At 38.9% G+C, this 22,003-nt stretch overlaps 1 long non-coding RNA gene across 1 annotated transcript in view; it reads right to left on the reverse strand.

Moving 5' to 3' along the window:
- Nucleotides 1-21,487, reverse strand: part of LOC134871643 (uncharacterized) — a 32,712-nt gene extending 11,225 nt beyond the window's left edge. The window contains exons 1-2 of the long non-coding RNA XR_010166720.1: nucleotides 21,158-21,487; nucleotides 16,971-17,087 (exon numbers count right to left, since the gene is read on the reverse strand). This is a non-coding gene — a long non-coding RNA (uncharacterized LOC134871643). The remainder of the gene's footprint in view (nucleotides 1-16,970; nucleotides 17,088-21,157) is intronic.
- Between the last annotated feature and the right edge of the window lie 516 nt (nucleotides 21,488-22,003).

Consider the following 22,003-nt stretch of genomic DNA (forward strand, 5'->3'; position numbering starts at 1 on the left):
AAAAGAAAAATGAAAGAAAAACCAAAACCTATTCATCTCAGATGTCCCTCTCGTCTTTGATGTCTGTATCATCACACAAACAGCATGAAGTTGAAATAAATAGAAACAAGTGGCTGCTGCTGCTGCTTGTTGCACTTGAGTTCAACAGTTTTTGTATCAACAGACTTCCTCTACATGCTTTAATGAGCTCTACTTGACATGAAAATATCAGCTTGGATTAAAATGACTGCTGTGTTTAATGGAGGAGATCTAATCTGCTGTTTATTTCACAATATACTTGTTTGATGTGTTTGCAGCTGTCTTTTAGAAGCACTTATCAGTCCATTTTGTGTTTGCCAAATTCATGTTTCTGCGTCCCAAGAAGATTAAACACATCCACTGGTGGAGATGTTTTTTTTCATTTGACCAATGGCTTAGTAGGAAATAGGCTCGGAGCCATGGCAGCAGTGTTGTTTTGCTGCTGACTTCCACAAATCTTTTTTTCTGACATCTCCCTCCTTTATTCCTAATAATTTTCTCTAAACAAGTTCATGGTATCATCATGGACCCGATCCATGACAATGATATAATGTGGGGATATTTGCAGCAAGCTAGTTCCGAAAAAACACAAGTGAATTAAACAGTCATGACCAAATTTAGATAAGGACACCAAACATGAATTTAAACAAGACATGGAATAGGGATGGCAGTAAAGTTGGGGTTGTGAACAAAACCAAACAAAGTGCATTCTCCCGAGGTAGCACTAGCAGCTGATATAGCTAAATAGCTGCTAACATGCTCACGTTTAGCAGGTTTAATGTTAATCATGTTCCTTAGGCTGCTAATTAGCACCAAAGCATAACAGCCAAGGTCATAAAATAGCACTAATTTGATGTGAAGATTGCGTTAAGTGAAAACAAAAATGTCACCTCAGAATTCACATATATTTCTACGACAATACGGCATGGCAATACACTATTGGGTGTGTAGAATGCCTTACACGTTTTTTTTTAACAATCTTACCATGTTTGAATTGCCAAACCCAACCAATACTTTAACAATAATACATTTTCTGTAACAGCAATATTTATTTTATCCTTACCAATACCGTACGTGAAGATATTGTAGAAACAGTTGATTTTAAAAGCATCCCTGACATCTGTTTGTTTAACCAAGGGAACATGTGCAAATTCTTGAATGCACAATTTGAGTTGCCTAATTCTAATTGTGTGATGTGCCACTAGTGTCTGTGTTGTGATCCACAAAAAGTCTGTATTTTTTATATAGAGAACTCTTGACCCTATTATTATTATTATTATTATTATCCCACAGACGACATTGATTTCAGATGGAGAGAGTAAGGAACATTTTAATTTTACTTCCACCTGGTCCCCTGTAAAGGTTCACAGAGGTCACAGATGTAAAGGTTGGTAAAGTTCTCTGTCATCACTTTTCCTCTTCCTCTGTCACTCTCTCTCATCTTTCCCACGACTCTCTTACCTCATGTTCTCTCCTCACAGTGCCCCCGTCTCATCTCTCCACTCTTGTCATCTCTCCATCTCACATCACCTCGTCTAACCCACATCAGCCTCTCCACCATTTCTGCTTTTTCATTGTCTTCCTTTAAACTAAATTTCCCACAACCAGGAGTAATTTTTTTTTTGTTTGACTTTGTTGAACTGATGACAGGGAAACAGGTGAACACAAAATGAAGGCCATCATGTATGTGTGTGTGTGTGTGTGTGTGTGTGTGTGTGTGTGTGTGTGTCTGTGTGTGTGTGTGTGTGTGTGTGTGTGTTTTAGGTTGTATTGGTTATCTTGCTGTTGGTGTCCAATGAAAACATCTGGGTTTAGGTTAAAATAACTGCCAATAGTTCAATATGTAAATTACTAACAAATGCAAGGTTAAATAAGTCAATGTTGAATTTCAGACAGGACACAAATGGCAATGAAGTGTGTGAGAGTCTTGTTTGTTTGACCTGGTCTCTCTCATACAGACCCTTAATGGTGCCTCGGTGAGTGGGTGACCAATCGTCTGCATTTTATGCATTGGGAGCAAGACCAGGCTGCTAAACAGACTTGTAGATACATTGCTCCTTAGCAATAATAATTGGCAAAAACAACTTCCTTCGAGGGATGACAGTATAGCCCAAATTCCATGTTGTTGTTTGTTTTTGTATTTTCAGGGGCCAAATTGTTCTTATTTGCTGAAATAAATTAAAAGCTAATACCATTTTTAATTACTTTACATACGATGTACCCTGATGGAAATATTTATTTCCATCCTTTAGATCCTTCAGATCCATGTTAGGCATTACGTGTGACAAACATAAAGAATTTAAGAAAGCCCCTCCACACATACACACACACACACACACACACACACACACACACACACACACACACACACACACACACACACACACACACACACACACACTTCTGCTTCTCTATCAGTTGTCCCCCTCCGCTTGCCTCCCTCTCCCCCCACCTGGTTCTCTAACGTCACTCCTGCAGTGCAGATAAGGCTCAGCCAGCCTGTCAGCGGATGGCATGTCTGACACACACACACACACACACACACACACACACACACACACACACACACACACACACACACACACACACACACACACACACACACACACACACACACACACACACACACACACACACACACACACACACAGTAATATATCAGTAAATCAATAATGGGTCCAATATTGTCCTTTTGATTGCAGTGTAATCAGATACATCTTACCAATATTATGCCCTCAAGATGCACTCAGAAAGGACTGTAGTCTGATTGTCTAAACCACTCTTAAACATGTTAGCTGCAAACCATAGAAAAAGATGTGTCTGCAGTTGATTGACTCCAATTGGGAAACAGAACCAGCAGGCAAATCTTTTGTTCTTTTTCCTGCACAACATATTTTCAAGTACATACAATTATTTGCTTCCCAAAATTAACTTTGGGTCGGGTTATGTAATGTCAACAGTGTCGTTTCCAATGGAGACTTTAGACAACAAAAACATTCATTTGTTTGATTGCTTTGAGTCAAGATGGACCTTCTCATGCTACAAGTTACTTTTGACATTGAGGTTCACTATGAACGTTTGCATTTTGATACATAATGATATTCAACATCAAAGTTTGTCTGTTAGAACGGACATACACTCATTTTATTTTTTATTCTCATTGAAGCTAAGCAAAATGACCAACACTAAACCAACTCTAACCATTAAAAGAGCCATTTTTATAAATAATGTAACATCAAATACATTTCATACGATATGTACAGATAGTAAATTGCAGTATTCATATTTTGCATATTGGGACACTGAGTGGATACCCTTTTTGGTTTTTGTGTCCATTCCCCCAGGGCATACACAAAGGCACACACGCACACACACTCTTCCTCTCCAGGAACACTGAATAGAGGCGACATTATACCATTGAGGCAGTCACTAATCATGCTCAACCTTTTTCCTCCACATGTCTTAATGTGTCTCACTAAACCCCCCATTAGTTGGACTTCCACCCCCCAAACATACACACACGGGTCCTCCCCCTACACTCATAACATGAACTAAAACATGTTATTTCTGGTTTCTGTGACTGAAAATGTATCATACTTTACTTTTGACTCCATTTAACCAAAACATCTGATACTCCAAGTGGTTGAAAACAATCACTCAGACTTAATTACAATTTTGACCCCGATCTGGCTCTACTTAAAACCCCATCCCCTCCACGACCCCCATGTCCTCATCCTAAATGGTGTCCCTTCACCCAGAAACACACCTCTGCACTAAATATGTAGCAGCGTCTCTGGAGTAACTTTTGTGAAACTGCAGTCTCTTAAAAAGCTCAAGGTGTTGCATATTATCAAGGCTTAACACAGGAGGTGAGTGGAGCAAAATGAGAGAAAAGGGGGGGGGGGATTTTGAGGGGGAGTGCGGCAAAAACGTCCATAAAAAGGGACAAAGAAAAGCAATAAAATGGCCAACAAGGAGTGAAAAATCTCAGATGAAGACCATAAAAAAGGTGAAGGTTCAGGGCGTGCAGAGAAATATTCATTTATTTACTCTCCATTCTAAAGCATAAACTAATAATAAGTCAGGAGGAGCTTTTGGATCTCTGTCCAGCCGTTTAACAGTAAAGGATTATGGGTCATTAAAATGAGGAACTGGATCAAAACAATGTGTTGCGATGAAAAATGGAGACACCTCCCAGACACGATGTAGCAAATACACTGAAACGCAATGTACTTCCGTGCGTGACCTTACAAAATATACATGCATGGCCCCCTCGCACACTTTGACAGCTAGCCAGGGCCTTAATATGTATCCCATGATTCTTTGGGTGCCATCATAAGTTGCTCGTCTTGTAAACGTCAATGGTGCAGAGGGGGGACAGACATGGTGTTAAATCCTCCAGAGGTTGAACCCCGCAGAGAGACATTTTTCTCCTCAGCTTCACCTGCTGAAAAGTAAATGTTTAAGCGTGCGGGATAAACACCCCTAAATCATTATCGGGAGCTGTAAGCGCACACCTTATGGGGGGACAGAGGAATTCTGGTAAATGATATTTGTCCCTTGGCTGTATCTCTGGGTGAATCATGAGTGTGACAGAGTTCAGGTGTGTATGGAGGGAATTTAAGTCCCGAGTAAAAGACATAGACATGAGTGCACACTGATTTTTTCAAAACAGATTTTGTTTAAGCTTGCACTTGCCAGCTTCCTGGCAGCCATTCCATACCGATGTTCATGGAGATACGACAGCAACGCATCTATAAGCTTGCAGACTTTGCACCCTTTGTCCTGGCTGCACAGATAGAGCTGCAGAAAATTGGTCTAAATGTATTTTAACACAACACGTCTGTGGGAAACATTATCTCGTCTGATTCATAATGAATGCAAATGCCTGTCTTTGCTTGGGATGTAAACACAGATTAGGTTTTTTCATTTAACAATGTATTTGCTCGGCTCTCCTCCGTCCGTCTTACTGAAACCCAAACAAATCATTAACGTAATCGCAGTTTTCCAGCAGGACGGCACTGTGTGGCCATGAGGTTACACGCCACAGTTACAGAAGGAGATAGAGTCACACTGCAGTTTCCGCTAACAAGGGATGTGACCTGATGGTGCTTCTGTATGTCAAAGTAAACAAATTGTTATTTAAAAAAAATTGGGGAAGACATCACTGTTAAATAAAGTTCCATTGGGAATCTTTGTCTGTTACACATTGAGGCCGGGTTCAATGACTCTAAGGGAAAGTTGTAAATAGATTGTAAAAAAAATATGCTGATGATGCAGATACTGATACTACATTAAATTTAGAGAATGTAAAGCATTAGAATATTGCTTTAAATGGGATTCAGTGATAGGAACAAAGAAAGGAAGCCCATGGCCACTGTGTTGGTTTGCAATTTGAATGAAAATGACAGAAAGAGAGTTCATTTAAACAGACAAAATACAACAAGGAACTTCAACACACTAGATTAAATGCATTCAATCTAGTTAATTTGGAATAGATTGGGTCAAAGATTTTATTCAAGCAAACAAGGTATGTGCGACTAAACACATGTAAAAGGGGTCCAAATTCACATGTGACTTTCCCTCCAGTATTTAATATTAGATGTTCTTTAATGAATGTGTGTTAGCCTTTTTATATAATGTTCCTGTACAACTTGATGAATCTAATGTTTGCGTATTGTCTGTGTCCCTTTGCTGTCACATTTCCCCGCTGTGGGACAAATAAAGAATTTCTGAGATGTAACCGTAAAGCCTATGTGAGTCGTAAACTCTTAAGCAAATGAAAGTGACTTTCACATTTGCAATTCCTATATTTTAACCAGACAAAAAATTGATTATGAGGAGTCAATAAGAAAATATTTTAAAGGGAAAATCCTGCCACCCACTGGCTTATAAAAACACTCCCCTAAACACCAAGTCTGATTCTTAAATAAAAGTACTACTCCTGGATGCTTTCACCTTACCTACAGCAAAGATATGCAATAACTGAAGTATAATATCCTATTTGGCAGTCATATGGGGCAGCGCAGGGTGCTGGCAAGCAACCCCCTCCATCAATACCCCCCAAACACCCCCTACCGCACCACTTCTCCGTCTCCCCCTCAGTATCTCTCAGCTCCCAGGAAGCTGCCGGGCTTGGCTGGAGCCAGAGTTCTGCCCCATCCATCATTCTTATCAGGGAGAGTCTGGGTGTATTGAGGAGAGAAGAGAAGAAGAGAAATAGAAAGCTTTCGAAATAAAAGTAAAGGCGGTATTTTTTACCGACGAGCTAAAAAAAGTGCAACACATCATTTTTTGCCCCATGTTCAAAGCCTTTTTGCTGCAGTGTGCTTATGTGATTTTGGTCAGGAATCAGGATGGAGGTAAGGTGGGGGAGAGGGCAGTGATAAGCACTGATACAAACAATAACACAACAGGCACCATACAGCCACTTCAAAGCCCCCCATTTAGATGTGGGGTTTTGGTTGGTTGAGGGGGTGCACAGATGAGGATGGGGGTGGTGTAGGGGTGCTCTGCAGTTACAGTGGCTCATCAAAGCCTCTGCAGCAGTCTGACCCCGCACCAGGACAGTTTAGCACAACTTTTACAACTCTGTGTCAAATAAACACAACACAGCGAACAACACAAGGAGGAATGTCCAAACCGACTGCTTTGGTCCTGATAAAGAGTTTATGGTTGAGCTGTTACTTACTGCTGTGGATAAAGAGCTACATGCCACAACTGTCACTGGGTCCTCAGATGTCAGAGGGAGCGTTACACAGACTGAAACTGTCACTATCCAAGCTCTGACTGGAGTTGAGAACGTGTTTTCTTTTATTAATTATATCCTGAAAGTTAGAAATGATCTTACAAATCTTATCTGTGCAATTCTCATTTTAAAAATGGAGACATTTCCAGAGATATTAAATATGTTTATAAGTTGAATTTCAAATATATGCAGATCTTAATAACTTGTAATAGTGCAAACATAACAAAAAATGTTGTAACAGTATTCGTACAAAAAGTAACACAACATAAGTAAAACAGTCTTTAGTGGTGTTCATATGACTCATTGTTCAATTTGGATAGTCTCATACTTTATCCAGAAAAATATAGTTTATACTAAGAGCTTTTTAAATGGTATAGCATGAGCCAGAGGCAAAATTAACCTGATATAGTCTCTTATAAGCTACAGCTGAAACAGCACTAAAAAGACATCAGGATCAAAATTGACCAAAAACAGATACAAATCAGGCCCCCGTTTGGAAATCGAGTAAATTGACTTTAGTAATATTATTTTACAAATAGATTTAATATATTCTGTGGTACCATCAACCTCTCGTCCAGAGCCAGAGGGAAACATAAACTCATCTATCTTGATGATCACAAAAAAACAAGAGCAATCCATCTCACTGAAGATGAATGGGCTTCTCCAGGGCTGGAAACGTAATAAAAGTGGCTCTCTAATGGAGTATAGTTGTATTAGGGCCCGTTTATAAAAGCCATAAGGCCATTGTCAGACCGGCAGGGAAATACAGCATCATTACGGCTCTGTACAGACGTGGATCAGTCTCTGATAACATTAAAGCAAAGCTTCCTTTGTGTGGCGGTGGTCTGCTCTGCACCACTGTAACTGGTAGTGGCGTGAGCCAGACGAGCAGCAGCTTTGAAGCTCGGTGTGTCGCAGCGGCCGAGACTCAGCTGATGTCAGAGCCGTGCAGCTGACAGGATGAGTGTGTGCTGTTTGAACTGGAGGTGCTGCTCGCTGGGTGATGTAATTAAAGCTAAATCCAGCAAGAGGCTTCATTTGGTGAAATAAAAGGGCTCTATTGCAGGTGATTAAAGGGCCATGCCACAGATCATGCATGTTTCCCTAAATCACTAACAAGAGCACAATCAACCACATCGGAAAATCAAATTTTTAGATTGATAGAAAATATAGAACTCTGCTGATGTTAGATCTTTACCACGAGTCAGAAATAGATACATAAATAAGATTAAAAAACATAAAAGGTTGGCTGTAGGTTTACTGTGACTACAATAACTTTAAGAAATCTCAGAAAAATCTTTTTCACGCATGTAAGCATGTTTTCCTTTTCACAATACACCATTAAACAGTTCAGCTTCACTCACTATCAAACATATTAATATAATTGCAGTTGGTTTGTATGTGTAATATTTGCATTATTTGGGGGGAATGTCTTTATGTCTCTATTTGAGATTTCAATGTAGGAAAAAAGTAAAGAGGAAAGTTATGAGAGAGATCAGCAGTGACATGAACCAGTGGTCCCCAGTCGGACTTAAAGTTGGGACTTTTTGTTTTGAGGGTCAGTTCTCCAAATACCAAGGTAACAAAGTACAGTATATTTAATCCAAGGTATAGAAATATAAAGTCACTATATTCAATGTATTTTATTTAGAAATGGGCTTAATTTGCTCCTTGGGTCATTAAAACCCCCCTAAACCGAGAGACAACACTGAGGTCATGACTTCTTTGTCTTAATTAGAGGCTATGGCGCCGAGTATATATCTGTTTAACATCAAACCTTAATGCTGGGTCCTGCGTTAGTTGTATAAGCTTTATGTAGATACATAGGGATTTTGATAACAAAAACTAGAGGAAGTTGAAACAAAAGCTTGCGGGTATCATCATGTTCAACAGACAACCTTTTTACAATCTGATCTAAATCACAAATTGACATTTTGAAGATCCCCCCCGCATCAATTTGTATATGATTTAGGACGGAAGAAGCTGAGACGTGATGAAACCCTCGGGCGAGCCTGAAAAGCTGCTCCTGGCTACAACCACCCGAGTGGGTCTGTGCTGTACTGACTGCAGCGCCCTCGCCTGCTCTTGTGCCGCTCATTGCTTTCATAAAGGGCAAAGCCCGGAGGGCCCCTGACAGATACAGAGATGTAATTGGAAGCGTCTGGCATTGTGTGTCAGCCTACAACCTCAGTGCTTCTGTCTTCACGTACAGAGAGATTCCGACCTGTACACACACTTAAAGTCAAGTCACAGTATATCATGACCCAACGTCACAGGTTTGCTTTTACACTGATCTATTGGCTGTGAGAGACCGTGGGAGAAGGGAGTAGATGCCTGTCTGCCCAGAAGGCTCATCCACATTTGGTTATGAAGAAGTAAAAGAGAATAGAAATTCCAAGGCATTTCAGGAGCCAAACTAAACCAGGAGGCAATGCGGTTTGTGTAGACCTCATGAAGTTTTGTTATGAGACTGACGTTTGAAAGATTTTTGTAGAGATTTTGAGGAAAAAATAAGGAGAATATTTAGATGTGGTTGGGAATATATCTGTGGTTAAGGTTTGGTTATCTTTAGGCATAACTTGGAAAGGTTTAAGAAAATATCCTTGTGTGGGTTGAAATAATAGAGATACTACTATTAGGGGATCTTTGATGGTTAGGAACAGACCGTGATCATGGTTAAAAGAAACCAGTACTCACCTTCTGAAGGGATTGAAAAACAAACGGTGGTCTCCTGTGCCAAAGCCCAACAATTGTAATCCATCCATCTGTGAACTTGACTTCCTCATTCCTTGAAAATAACATTCATTTTACAGCTTTTGTACCCATAATCCAAAATACATTATCAATGAAGCCCAAATGTATAACTTGTTGGCATTCAAAACATCAACAGTGGGCTGTGGTGAAGTTTGGGTTACCAGGTGCTGCTACTGTTTTATGGTTTCTTTATCCAACATATATAAAGGCAAAGGTTTTAATACTTGTTTAAGCTTTATATAAAAAGCTAAGCTTCTTCCGGCTTAATCTCACTGCCTCTCCAATTTCTCTCCAAGTATTCTTTGTTTTATGTGTCTTTTTATTCTTGACAATCCATTGTATAACGGGTGTCACTGAGCAATTTTCTCAGCAAAGGTAATAAGGGGTCAGACTAAGTTGTTCACACTAAAAGAGGCGGAAGTAATTATGTGATCACTGTGTGAAGTGTCTTTTGTATTTTTTGGAGACGACTTGTAGCTCCAGCCTGATTCTGATGTTGGAAAGTTGGTTTTAGACAAGCCAGCCAGCACTTACACCAAGCAACAACAAATCTAAAGAAGTTATTGAAATATATATATATTATATATTACATATATATTTCAATATCTTCTTTAGATTTGTTGTTTTGTTTTGTTATATATATATATATGTATATAAAGGTTAGGAAAAAGGTTAATTTATGTAATCTTAATAGCTTGAGAGAAACGTTATTGGTATTTTTCTAATATATATATATATTTGTTCTATTATTACATGTAAAAAAACGGGATCTCAAGAACATGATGGACCATCAAGAAATAATAAAGGGAGTTATAAGAAAGTCACCTACAGTATAGACAAAATGCAACATATTTTTAAAAGTGTAAATACATATATTGTCTTTAAAGAGATATCCTTTTGGAATATCCTGATGCAGAAAGCATTACACTTTGGCAAGAATCCCAAATATTATACGAAATGGTACCAGCATGAGATCGCTGATAGGGAAGCAGGTCTAAACAACATGTGACACAAGCTGAATGAACCATAAATCCCATCCGGGGCTCAGCGAGAATGAGCAGAAATGAGTGGCTGGAGCAAACGGCCAGATGTGGAGCGGTGCTGCTGAGGAGGAAGACAGATTTATGGCCTCTTCTTTAATGAGGTAACATCCTTTTCTCTCATAAGACTTTTAAGAACTATTTTTTTTCCCCCCACATGTAAGAAAAAGCAATTCTTCTCAAACAAGAGAAGGATGTAAGGGAGAAAAGGCAGGGGAGGGGGGAAAAAAACTCAAATATAAAATGTAACTTATTTTTCTTACGGTGTAGAATCAGACACTGCATAAGGGAGTTTTGGGAGTGAGGGGGAGGACGAAAGTACTGATTAATACTTAAACAGCAACATAAACTGCACAATATGATCTACAATGCCTTATACTTACTTATGACTGATTTGCAGTTTTTATCTTTGCAGACGGTGGGAAAATGAGAAAATTACAGACTACTCTTGAACTTTCAAAGACAAACTTGCAGAAGTGTTTAAACATTTCAAAAATATACTAAGAAAATATAAAACAGAAAATGATCATAACTGACTCTTTTCTGGTTTAGTAGATTTCAGAAAAAGTAGATGCTCATTCAAAATTCATGATTCCACAGAGCTTTTAATGTTTTGATAGCTAGTATTTGTATTTGAACTTAAGTAAGTAAAGTAAAGTAAATGTGTTTAACAGTGCTGTTCATTTTTGTCAGCTTGCCAAAAGTCGAGTTCGAGTAACAAATAGAGAGTTCAAGTTTATCCGGCACCAAAAGTCTGAACAGTTGTTAGTGGTCAGAGGACAATTGACTTAAAGTCATAGCAGTGGATACTAACTTAGTTTCTGCCATGTCGTCATGTCCATCATGACAGTTGAAATGTGCGGTAGGTGTTCCCTGCCAATCAATACATGCAACGTTCTGCCTAATGATGTTCCCAGGTTCCACGGCTTTGCTGGAGGTCTTTGGTGTTTTCTCCATAAGCTGGTACATCAAATGAATAAATCCCTGGCCTCAGGATCACCTCTTATCAAATCAAAGCCTCCACTATATATAAAAAAATGTTTAAAAAAACCAGAGCGGTGATTAGGGCCCGCAGCAGATTGCATCCTATAAAACCAAAGGGCCTCTGCTTGTTTTTGCTGAGGCGGTGGGCGGCCATTTATGAGCTGCTAACATGAATGAAACAAGGTTTTTAAACAGAGTAGGTAACAGAGGATTTGTGTGGCTGGACTCGAGGGCCTTGGCCTGAAACACTGGTGCAGATTGTGCTCGGGCTCTGAATGGCAGAGTCATCACCCTCTAACTCCTCTGCTCATTATACAGCCTCTCCACCTTCACTCAGCGGTGTTTGAACAGCACTGAAGGACCCTACGAGAATGAGAAAAACACGCCACAAATTTCATGAATGGGCAGCGGTCCCCCTCGCAAAATAAATCAATGAGAAAAAAACAAGGTGGGTAAATACTACAGGTCCCAGCGGTTAACTGAGAGCGACAAGAGTCAAAATTGAATTTCCGTGGAAGTGATGTAATCCGCTAGTCTAGGTCAAACTGAGATGTTATTATCTTAATTTGGGGTTCATTAATCGGTGGTGAAGCAGGCTGATGACAAGGTTTCCACCTTGTCCCAGCTGCCCGGAGCTGCCAGCTGATTTAGGATGGCTCCCTTCTTCGGTATGTAAACCATTTGCAGCAGGAATGTATAAGCAAGCTGTAAAAATAGGATTCGGCCTGAGACATATAAGACAGATTGTGCCGTAAAACAACGCGTCCCATCTCCACCGCAGCCTGCCAGGGGCAGTCGAGCTGTTTTTGGGGGGTGGATCGTTGGTTAGTTCTCACAAGTGTAGGGAAACCCGCAGGTTCAGAGTTCGGGCCTTGGCGACAGGCCGTAGATTTGAGGAGTAGTGTGTTTAAAACTGAAAATGGATTATGGGCTCCAGAATGCCGTAATTCTTCTCACAAATAAACGATATATAACGTACAACTCTCATGAGGGGGTTTAGGGAGTAGACACTTTCACATGCAGGCAGGCAACATACACTCACATTCACATCTTCGCACACATACACACACACAAACACACACACACACACACACACGCACATATGTCAGAAGGTGCTGAAAAAGAGACAAGAGAAGAGTTCCCTGCACTAAATCTGAGACTGTTAAAAACACTACCTGTTAGCTGAGCAACCTAATCATAAACCAGAGCAAAAAAGCCTTTGATAGAAAGCTTTGTGACAGCACAAGAAGAAATATTGACAGCGTGATGTGAGGAAGCAGTGCAGCTTACTGCTCTCACATCATTCTGAAATCACATTTGATCGCGTCTAAGAGCCGGAGAAATCAAAGGTTGCACAATTTGAAAATAGAAGACCTTACAAAGGAATAAACTATGATTGGTCACTCCTTAATTTCCAGGTTTGGATGGCTTTAACAAATTCAGAGAATGAAGAGAAAATGTAAATACGGTACAACATTCTGTCTGACTGACTGAAGTGAAATACATGGGCAGTGGTTGTGCTCAAGTCAGAGTTATGTCTGCACAAGAATGTTTAAGAAACAGTGAATTAACCCTAATCCTAACCCAAACAACCCTATGCAAACTTTGGGCTTCTTCTACATTTAAGCAGTAGAAAATCAGCCTTCAATAGTTTTCTTCAGAAGGGTAATAAATAAGTTGATGGCAATTTTTGAAATTGAAAACAAAACTAAAGATAAGTGGGATGTTGGAATTTTTGGCAGATTTTGAGGTTGGAGCCGTCATTGAGTATTGGAAGTACAATTCCCCAACTTTGCATTAAAATGAAGACCGATAAATTGATTTTCACTGTAGTGCCCTGTGAGAGTTTGGAAGAAAAAAATATATACATATATTTCTAATATAATATAATAATATATGGTCTAAATATGATTTCAAATTCTCGAAAGGCACTTTCATATAGTTCTTGTTGAGGATAAACTTTTTTAAATGGAATATTTTTTTGTATTTTGTCTAAAAACAGTCAGTTTGAAGATATTTAGTCTAACGATATATGAGATTCAACCTCAAAAAACCCCACATGTGTAATCACGGAATGTAAACTCCTCTCCGGGTCATTAAACCTCCGAAATTTCAAGAAATATTACAGGACCAGAGGGCATGACCTCTGTGTCCTCAGAAGCAGCGTTAGAAAAACAACATGACTTCACAGGACTTCATATTTCTTTCTTTTTTTTAACAATATGTCTGGCTTATTTATTTATTTATATATGATTTGCTAGCTTTACAGTTATGCTGTTGGATGGTGCAGAATTTTTAAGTAACAGCTATTCATTGCAATGAAAAGAAAAAGTTGATTGTTAGTTTGTGAATGCATGGTGATGATTACAACTTCAAACAGCAAATCAAGAACATAGAAAAATTATAATAATTGAGAAGCCATCTTTGTGCACTTGAAAATGGGAAAAATATCCCAGAAAAAGGTTTTGCTTATAACAGTTGTTTTTGTCACAAAGAGAGAAATAGGCTTCGTCAAAGGATGGTTTACAAAACAAAAAGAGTTAAACTAGACAAACTGACAAGGGCAAAGTTGAGTTTGGGTTTTAAAGTGTACCAGGCACATGCATGTTTGAGGTTAAACAATGTCAAGACCTGAGCATTTATCATATGGCTGTGTTTCGTGTGCGCCCTCTGGAATACGACATTGTTCAAGATCTATATCCAAGTCTTAACACGGACACTGTTGAAGGATACCTTCACAAAAACAAAAAAAACTGTCCATTATATTTTTTACTTTCTAATTAACATAGCCTAAAGAAATATTGACATGGAGTTCAGTCCGGCTCATATTTCTGGTTCCATGTTGGACCACTGATTCTTTGTCTTGATGCCACCATGACTGCCAGTCCGTTGCAGAAAATGCCAGCAAGTGCAATTCCATTCAAAACAAGCTGTATTAACTGAACGCCAAACAAACTCTTGACTTGTTGTTGATTTCAATCCTCTCACAGAGAAAGGATTGGAATTTCTTAGATGTCCTCTTGTGTGCAGCCCTTCATCTCTTCAATCTCATGAAGATCTGGAGAAATTCAAATTCAAATGTTGCAAGAAAAAAACCGGAGACAGCACAGCAGCCCCTTGCTATAATTTAAAACAAGTAAATAATGCCTCCAAGAAGCGGTTTGTTCCAGAGAAAGAGAGTTAACAAGAATTGCTATTTCCATTTCTCATTAAACATAAATGTAGCCCGATTTCTGTCTTGATGAAAAGAACTTACTTGACAAAATAAGGAGAGGCTACATATACATATTAACAACCATTTTTAAATTTCACGTTATTCTACTTTTGGTTTACCAATACAGGTCAACTGAAAGAACAAGTTGAGCAAAGTTAGTTTGTTGGATAAATCAATAAATCATCTGCAAATAAACTAACTTTGTTTCAATGTTTAGCCCAATGTTTACGATGTTGTCAGCAAGCTAGAGCAAAGAGGGGATGGGACATAAGACATCCTTCTCCAAAATATTTATTTTAGATAATATATGTTTTACTTTAAACTAATAATTCCATTAAGGGTTCAAAAGTGTTTTAAAGATGCAATCAATAGTCTTTTAAAGATCTGTATATCTCTGACAGGTTAAAGACAATCAACAGAAAAGAACCACACAATTAAGAACCACACCAAAATATGTTTTACTTTGGACCAACTTACAACTTGTAAGTTCTTTAAACTTTCTGTGCTTCTCCTTTAGTTTGGGATTTTTTATAAGATGTCACAATTGTAACATGAAGCAACAGATTGTAGAGCTCTTCTGCGGATGATGTACACTTTTTTTCTTTCCAATGGGTAAAACTGTCATTCAAAGTTGCTTGTTATAGTGGTTTTGCTGATGTGACTTTTTTGGAGTCATAATGGCAGCATGAAATAAACTCATGACGTCATTCACCTGAAAGTCATGTGCAGAGAGAAATGGGAGGCCATAACTAAACAAAAAGCCACTCTGTTGTAATGAGTTACTCCCTCACTTCCCAGCATTGCTCATAATTTTGCCTCCGTTATTTAAATTGAGAATAACCACCGGTGTAATTCGTTCAGCTCGGTGAAGGGCAGCACAAATGCTTCTCATGCAAATGAGGTAAATGTGTACACTAAATTACAGCTTGTCATCTTGCATAATGCAGTGGTGAGCCGGACAGTCAGCAGAAGTGATCAGCCAGACAGGGCAGCACGGGCGGAATAAGAAAAGAGCTGAATGAAAATCTTCACAAGGCTGAGATGATTTCTTACTCTCTGAGGATGCTGTTTGATTGGATTATAGTACAAATGTGTTTTGCAGAGGATGAATCAAAATGCTGTAATCACCGCTAACAAAACTGGCAGAGACGAGGAGCCAGGGAGTTGGGAATCACCTTACAGAAATATTTGAGTAACAACATGCACATCCAAAAACTCATTCACATACTTTATCATATGCGTTCTTGTTTTATTTTGTTGTGTATGGCTGTGTAGATGCAGTATAATGCATGGCAGAGGTCATGTGTTAGAAGCCCTGCCATAAAAAAAGCCCAAGGGGCAAAGTAAGAGGGAGGCGGGGGGGAGAAGAAAGCCTGTAGAGGAGGAGGAAGGGGAGGTGGAGGGGGAGGCCGGCAGCAGAGGAGGCGTCTGTTTTTCCTCAGGAACGAGACTGCCGAGCGAAGTAGACGTGGAAAAGCCAGGGAATGGGAAAATGGTGCAGACGGCGACTTGATCGCGCCTGAGCCGAGCTCCCAAACCCTGCCCTCAGTTTTACTAAAATCAGTTTGGTTAAGTTAAGTTTAGTTATTGAGTCCATTTTGTCAGCTCTGGAGTTTCCTCAGCTTTGTCTGAAAATATCAAAATGTGGTCTTGGAAATGTAGGAAAACAACCACTAGATTATAACATATAACTGTAGCTAATAGCAGCTATAAGACTAAAGTCAAGAGAAACACGTTTCCAATTAGTTCAAACCAGTCAAGCAGTCATGGCTACTCTGCATTCTCGTCTATTTCCAGTTCCTGTCGGGGTACATATTGGTATAGTGCTGCAACGAAGGATTAATCAACAACACAACACTTGCTCAATTGTCTTTAAATGCCCTTTTTTCAACTTTCTTTCTGTCAGGTTAAATGTTACAAATTAGATATGTACATTTGAGAAGTTAAAGAGGATGCACTTTACTTAATCATCCCTATTTTCAGAAACTCATCTGCCTTTTTTGATAGTTTGGATTTCAACATTCTTCTCGCAACACAATGTTTTGTTTAAAGTCTTTGTGGAGGTACTGGGTTGGGTTTGCCTTGCAGAAAAAAATGTTGAATTACGTAAAGATAATTGAACTGCATGATTTGACATTATACCTGATGTCAAATACCTTATGAGTTTCTCCAAACAACTGAAACAAGCTGCAAGTCCTTTTCTCTAACTAACCTGAGTCTGATGTCAGCAGGGTCTGTCCGGGGAACCAGAGGGTCCACTGGCACCAGCAGGGCTTAGCCCAGATTGACCCCAAGCCTCTCATCTCTCTTTTCCCACAGGAGGACCGACCTGGGCAGCCACAAAGCACTCATGGTCAGATTTATGTCCCGGCCTCAGAAATAAACCCTACAATTCTCCGGTCATCGCTGTCGAATGTGTTATCTTTTCAAGTAGTAATCTCTAGAGCCTTTAAACATAGATATGAATGCCTATTTTGATTTGGCATTATAGGCAGGAAAAATTAAGTTGAGAAGTTGCTTAAAACACCAAGCTTACAGACAGTTTGAAAAAAACATCCCTCTTTTACATGTCGGGCAGCAGCAAAAACAAAAGGCACCATTACAGACAAAGCTACATTCAGATGTCTTTGTGGGTGATTGTCTTAGTGGGAACTCGGTTTCTGTGTTCTCTTTTAATGTACCATTAAGTGTTTTTGACTCACAGGTAAAACCGCCAACAATAAATAAATGTGTACTTTTTGAGTTGAGTATAATTATGCAACACAGGTTTTGTAAACTTAATCAGACATAGGCTAACCTTACAATGCTTCACCACACACACACACACACACACACACACACACACACACACACACACACACACACACACACACACACACACACACACACACACACACACACACACACACACACACACACACACACACACACACACACACACACCATCTGAAGTGAAGACATCACTTAGATTCTGTACACGTAGGCTCCAACAATCGTTGCTGATTCATGATGTATATTTTTGCGTCATTACCCTAAAGTTCCCCTCTCAATGTTCCATAAATGGTGTCGCAGCAAAGCCCTTGTGACTCTATATTAATAGTTATTTGGCTCACAAGCCACAGGTGGAGAAGGAGCCAAAAGGTGTGACAAATGTATCAGGAGAATTCCAGTCGCCTCCACCTCGCCCTGTGATGGCATCCCATGCTGATACAGTAAAGGTCACTCCATCAGCCAACAACAGGATATGGTTATGATAAGCATCCAATCCTGAGCTCACATTGCTGTGATAAGCATCCAATCTGAGTGTGAGAGCTTGTCACTGCATTCCTCAGGCTGATCTGACACTATCATGAGGCCTGATGCTGGCTGGGACACAGAGCTGCGAGGCTATTTTAGTCTTTGCAGATAGGAGGGAGTTTCAACACAACTAAGACAAACTGCTGCTACACTTCAAATGTGTTACTTCAACCCTCAAAACTGTTCGGGTTAATACTTTAAACATACTGGATCTACTGTTAAAAGACCGTGGTTTTGCATTGCTTGTTCAAACCTCTGTTACATAACTAAACTGATGGTTAAAATGTAGGATTAAATTAGCTTATTGATAACATGGGCTGGAATTGTGTCAGAAAGAAATCTGCAATTGAAAACAAAAATGTTATTAAAGAAAAATTAAGGAAACATGATTAAGCCATCTCCTCCTCCACCAAATTGACTTTGAATATCTGTTCTGCATAGCATTTGTGTAGGTTAACTGGTATAAAATTAGGTTTTTGAAGGTACACTCCTTGATGTAGCCATTAGTCAATATACATTAGTCTCCTTCATGCTCACTGTTGATTGTATCTTCTCACTTAATCATCAGATTCATACTGAATTTGTCATTGAGAAACAAGCATTTACTCAATGATGAGGATGCACATTTAGAAACGAAATGTTTTTCAACTTAGCGCATGAATCAATAAATTTGCTTTCTTGCAGCAACATTACTTTTTTTTTTTCATGTGCACCTGAATTGTCTTGAAAAACTCTGGACAACTAAAAATAATTAAATGCGATTTTGTCAAATTGGTTTTGAATCATTTGAAGGTAAGTTTAAAATGCAATTCCAATCAGTTTAACTACACGGTGAACCCAAATGCAGGAGACCAAAGCCAAAACACACAAGTACATTCAAGGTCTACATTCTATTTTAAGGTTTGGTACTGGAAAGGCAAACCAGAACATCCAGAAAATCAGGATTTTAATACAAAGTAATCTGATGAGAGGATAAGGTGCGGTGGACAGGAGGTCAGGTGGCTATAGTGGTAATTATGGACAGGTTAAACTAATAAGGGCAGGGCAGACAATCAAAACAGGTGGGAAAACAAAGAAAGGAAGTGAAAAACAGACATGGCACAAGGTGAGATGTTACAAAATAAAACAGGAAAAAGTTAACAGAAAAGCCAGATATTGACATTCATATTTCTACGAATATGATGAGAGGCATTATCCCTCTGGGCCTCGGTGTCTTTAGCAAAACTCATGAATTTGGTTTCCTTTTATAGTAAGCATACTAAGGGGCCCAAACTATAAAACACAGACCCAGACCAAACAAGGGATGTGGACGTAGGACCACCTACTTCTGCTCATATTGTGTAAAAACCTTTTGAATAACCTTACTTTACCAACACCCAGAAAATACTTTCTTCAGTAATTTGTGGTTCTCCCAAAAAGGCCTGTTCAAACAATGAATAACCTGGAGATTAGAAGTTGTAATTCTACATATTGATCCTATAAGCAGAACCAGGTGTAAGGGATTGGTTTGTTGGACAAAGATTGATGCAGGACTTTTGAAGCAGAAAGAGCAGATCCTACAATTGATGTTAGTATGTCGTAAAATACCCCGGAGCCTGTCTTTGTGGACATCTCAAACTCGCCGTTTTGTCAACCTGCAGCAGGTAACATCTGTCGGTGGAAGGACACGTCTAACAGCACCGTGGGTGAAAACATATTTAGCTTGGGTGGCCTCAGCAGGGAAACGAAGGCCCTTACCCTGGTGTTTAACGTCGCTTCCTAACTTCACCTCTCCCAAAGCTCTTTCCAGGTAAAACTAATGGCCGACTCCACATCTGTGGGCCATTCACCGTTTTAATGAGAAGTGGAGAGAGCTGAGCATGAATGGACAAGCAGGAACTTTAACTAGCTGCCTCTGCCATTAAGAGCCTGTGGGGCAATTATGATACCAAGTACAATGACCTCAACACCGTTACAATGTGTTACTATACACAACAGCCTGCACACAACTCCATCTGATGTATTTCTTTATAGATCTTATTATATAATTGGAGAACAAATAAGTTGTCCGACGTTAAGGATAGCTACTTTCTAAAACTAACATCAGCAAGGATGCTATACAGCCTCTTGATATTGTTTTTACATTGATTTGGCATAATCTACTTTTTTAATCTACTTTTCTAATCATCTAAGCCAGTGAATAGAAGAAAATAAAAATTGAAAATAAGAAATTGAAAGACAGTATTGGAAAAGTAAACACTTGCATGGACAAAATAGAAGTCATCACAATAGATCGATTTTTCTTTTCCCAACATAAATATCTTTTGGGTTATTTTATGGTGATTTCTTTATACAAACATCGACCAAGGTGTCCACAGTATTATGTTTTAATGTCTACGCTAATACTACATCATAGCTTTATGATTTCTACAATTTAAAATTACACATTCCAAAATGCAAAAGTGTTGCAGAGAAGAACTTCGTAAAGGTGACCTTATACAATATCTTATAACTATATTTTACTATATAAAAAAATGTATACATTTTGCAGCAGTAGACACAACACTTAAAAGTAAATGTACGATCAACTTAGAAAAGTGTCCACTAACATAGTAGCCGTAGTACTGCATGTTGGAAAGTTGTTGTGTTTAAACCTCGTTTTCATATTCCTCATTTTCAAAAGCTTCTGATTCCCTTCATTAGCTTAGTGAGTCTAATTTTTACACAAAGCCTCAATAAAGTAAGCCACAGCTAAACAAGAACATTGCTGTGTTAGCTGTGGTCGAAAATGTGTCATTGAAATAAAAATGCCTCATGTTAATTAATGGACATGTTTATTCATACATTATGCAGTTTACATATGTTTGCTTTATACTGCAACTGTGGTAAATGATAACAAGTTTATCTAATTCAAGTTGAGATAATTTAAGACAAGACAAGATAAGATCGTCCTGGAAAACTTAAGATCATTTAGAAAATGTTAAACCAAAATAGTACAAGTTTAACAAAGCTAATTAATAAGATACAGCATAATAAACAAAAGTTGATTGGGAAACATTATTGTAATACACAGGGTGTAAAAAAGTGCATACAAAGGTACTTGTGAGCTCATCGAAAACTCACGGTTTCATATTCCAGGCTTATGGATGTTGGCTGACATTCCGTTTCAGGATCAAGACACTTATTACTCACACTTTCAAATATTCAGCGTTGCAGCCTCTGTGGTGTTAAAATGCTTTTAGAGAAGTCAGTCCCTGAACCGTCTCCACCTCGAGATTTCTCAGGGTCAAATCTTTATGTCGATGTTTTGACTGTCAGCTTTTCTAAACCCTCTGGGGTCGTCTGACACAGAGCAGCCACCCTCTGTTAAATCTGCTGCTGTGAAATCATTAGAGCCGACCTGCCGGTGGTCCGCAGGTCCAGAGCAGAGGACCTGGCTCTGTGTGTGTGGAGGGGGAGGCTTGGTTTGATGCTCCTGACCAGTGTAAGTATAAAGAGAGGATCAACCTGGATAAGGGAAGCTTTTGATTGATGCGAATTATACGTTCTTCTGGTTAAACTCTACACTGCCTTATGGTTTTATATGCTGGATCTGTAATTTATCATTTCAATTAACCATAGTTCATACAGGCTTAAAGAGGTCAGACATATGAATATTAAAAAATAGTAAAGACTCTTCATGTGTCTGATGCTCCATTTTCAGGTTCAAAGGAACGTTCCTCATTTAAAAAACGTTGAACTATGGAACATAAAAGAAGCAAATTCTCACTATTTTGGAGACTAATTGATACATAACATAGCTCAAATTATTAATATATAATCAATGCTGATGCGTTGCACTTATTAATTATATTGGCATAAAAACAAGGCAAATTCTGCTTTACAAACAGAAGACATTCACATTACAGTAATGGATGCAAATTCGACATAAAGAAACACACGTTTTTACACAGTTAATGTTATCGTGTC

Source organism: Eleginops maclovinus, chromosome 11 (assembly GCF_036324505.1).
Source record: "Eleginops maclovinus isolate JMC-PN-2008 ecotype Puerto Natales chromosome 11, JC_Emac_rtc_rv5, whole genome shotgun sequence".
NCBI classification, from domain to species: Eukaryota; Metazoa; Chordata; class Actinopteri; order Perciformes; family Eleginopidae; genus Eleginops; species Eleginops maclovinus.